General features: G+C 32.8%; 1 long non-coding RNA gene across 1 annotated transcript; it reads left to right on the top strand.

The window, feature by feature from the left end:
* The first annotated feature begins 223 nt into the window (after positions 1-223).
* Positions 224-1074, top strand: LOC105113741 (uncharacterized). The gene is made up of 2 exons (XR_840013.1): positions 224-592; positions 784-1074. It is a non-coding gene; the product is annotated as an uncharacterized LOC105113741 (long non-coding RNA).
* Positions 1075-2505: the final 1431 nt, after the last annotated feature.

Below are 2505 nucleotides of genomic sequence, written 5' to 3'. Positions count from 1 at the left end.
TAGATCCTAAACAGAAGGGATTAAAACCTGTGCATAAAAAATGGAGAAAGGTAATGTTCCTCCTTACTTTCTTTCTGCTCTAGTATCATTTCCCTAAACCTCTGTTTTTACTTTTATGTGATTATCATGTCTAGTGTTTTGATCCTTCTAATTTACAGGTTTTTTCGAATAAATTATTTTTTCTTGGAAACATTTTCACCCGAAACAAACAAACCCCAATTGCTAAACATGATTACTAGTATTTTGTAGGGCATGGGAGTTAAAGTTATGGTTCCAATTTTCTTCTTTGAAATTGCATTACTAACTCTTTGGATGTTCCACATGGTAAATGTACCAGAGCTTCTGATGTATAAGAACAACCTGCAAGAGTACACTTAGAAATTACACTTGTCATTTCCAGTTTACCATACCACCAATGAAGGATTCCATCACGCAACAAAGCTTAGGTCAATTGTGCTGGTTTATGGAACAACATATGCATCTAGGCTAACATTTTCTCATCGAAAAGAAGCCGAGTAGGACGTTGAAAAATTTGCTCTTGAGTGCATAAAAGAAAAGCTGAAAGTTGAAGACTCTTCCCACTATTTACAAGGTGTGTGAATTCCCAGGTTATTATGCTTTGAACTTGAAGAAGAATTTTGTTATCTGCTACTTTCTTGGCTTCTAGCAGTGCATGGATTGCATTGATTGTATTACACATTGTTGACATCTTCTGATTTTCTTAATTTAACTTCTTTTGACAAGAGAATGAAGCTCACCAGATCAGTTTAAATTGTATTCTAGGATCCAAGACGTTGCAAGTCTATTTTGCCAGAATTTGCATCAAGAAGGACCTGGGATTTCCCAAGTATACGACCACTGAAGCAGAAGACATGTGACCAGTCTGTGCTCTAAATTGTTTTTTCATGGAAGTAGCAAGAAGCAGGATAGAGCCAGAGAAACTGGCACGACAAACTGCAATTCAAGCACTTCTTGGTATTTTGCTAGGGCTTGATTTCATAATGAGTTTTTAGCTTTCACGAATGGTTCGTGATAATTTTACACCAAATGTTATTTCACAGGTTGTGAATCTCATTCAGGAGTTCTTCGCCAGATAATGAATTCCAAAGTCAAATTATGCAGGGCAAATGTCAAAGCTCCAAGCAGCGAGCAGAACAACTCGTCAGAAGTTTGGAAGGCAGGCAATTTATTGTTGTTTCCTGAAGCTTCAGAAACTGCTTCTTGCTTAAAACTAATGAGTTTCTACTTGTTGGTTTTCCAGTGAAGTCTTCTCACCAGCTAATTTAAGCCACCCATCTCTCTCAAAATTTAGAAACTAACGCAAGTACAATAGTTAGTCACTTGGATACTGTTATCGTATATAAATAAAAAAGAAAATAAAGATAAAAATGTATTTAATTGAAGAAATATAGATAAAGATAAAAAATAAATGTTTTTGCAACAATTTCAGGGTGAATTTTTGTGCTTTCAAGACATGAGACACAAAGAAGATATGTCTTAATAGACAATTTTTTTTTTATTTCTAAAATATCATTAGGCAATTTTTTTTTTCTAAAATATCATTATAAAAAATTCTCAATTCTAAAATTATTCAATTACAACATATAATGATAAAATTAAATTATTATTGTTATAATTTTAAAATCCAATTCAGGGGTCAATCCAAGAAAAAACTCGGGTCACTGGTCGAGGCCTGAGTCATGAGTCAGATTAACATGGACTTACCCGAGTCAGCATAAAAGTAAAATAATTATTATCATAGTTTTAAACCTGATTTAGGAGTCCAGTTGGGGCAAAGCCTGAGTCACGAATGTAGTTGATTGTTGACCCGGGTCAATGTAAGGAAAAAAATGAGTATTATCATAGTTTTAAAATCAATCTAAGATCAACTAGAGTTGACCCGAGTCAACATAAAATAAAAAAGTGTAGTTGATTGTTGGCCCGGGTCAATGTAAGAAAAAAAAATGAGTATTATCATACTTTTAAAACCAACCTAAGATCAACTAGAGTTGATCCGAGTCAACATAAAATAAAAGTGATTATTATTAAATTTTTAAAACTTGATTAGGAGTCAACATAAGACAAGGCCCAGGTTACAAATTAGAAATGTCAACTTGGGTTGATCCGAGTCTATCTAATGATAAAAGTTATTATTATCATATTTTTAAAACCTTACTCAGGGGTTGACTAAGACATAGCTAGTTTAATAATTGAGAGGGTCAATATGGGTCGATTTAAGTCAATACACAAATAAAAATCATTATTATGATGGTTATAAAACTCAACTTAAGAGTCGACCAATGCAAGGTTCAGGTCATTGATTCGGAGGGTCAAAAATAAAAAATAATTAAAGCAACCTTGTTTTGATCAAAATTTATTTTTCAAAAAAGTCAATGAGTTTTTAATTCATATTTTATCTCAAGTTGACTTGAGTTTTTGATCAATTCATATCAAGTTAATCATTTTTTTTTTCGTAAACTTGAACCAGTTCAAGCTGTAAGTCAA

Source organism: Populus euphratica, unplaced genomic scaffold (assembly GCF_000495115.2).
Source record: "Populus euphratica unplaced genomic scaffold, PopEup_1.0 scaffold452.1, whole genome shotgun sequence".
Taxonomy (NCBI): domain Eukaryota; kingdom Viridiplantae; phylum Streptophyta; class Magnoliopsida; order Malpighiales; family Salicaceae; genus Populus; species Populus euphratica.
This window is presented reverse-complemented; position numbering and strand designations above follow the sequence as displayed.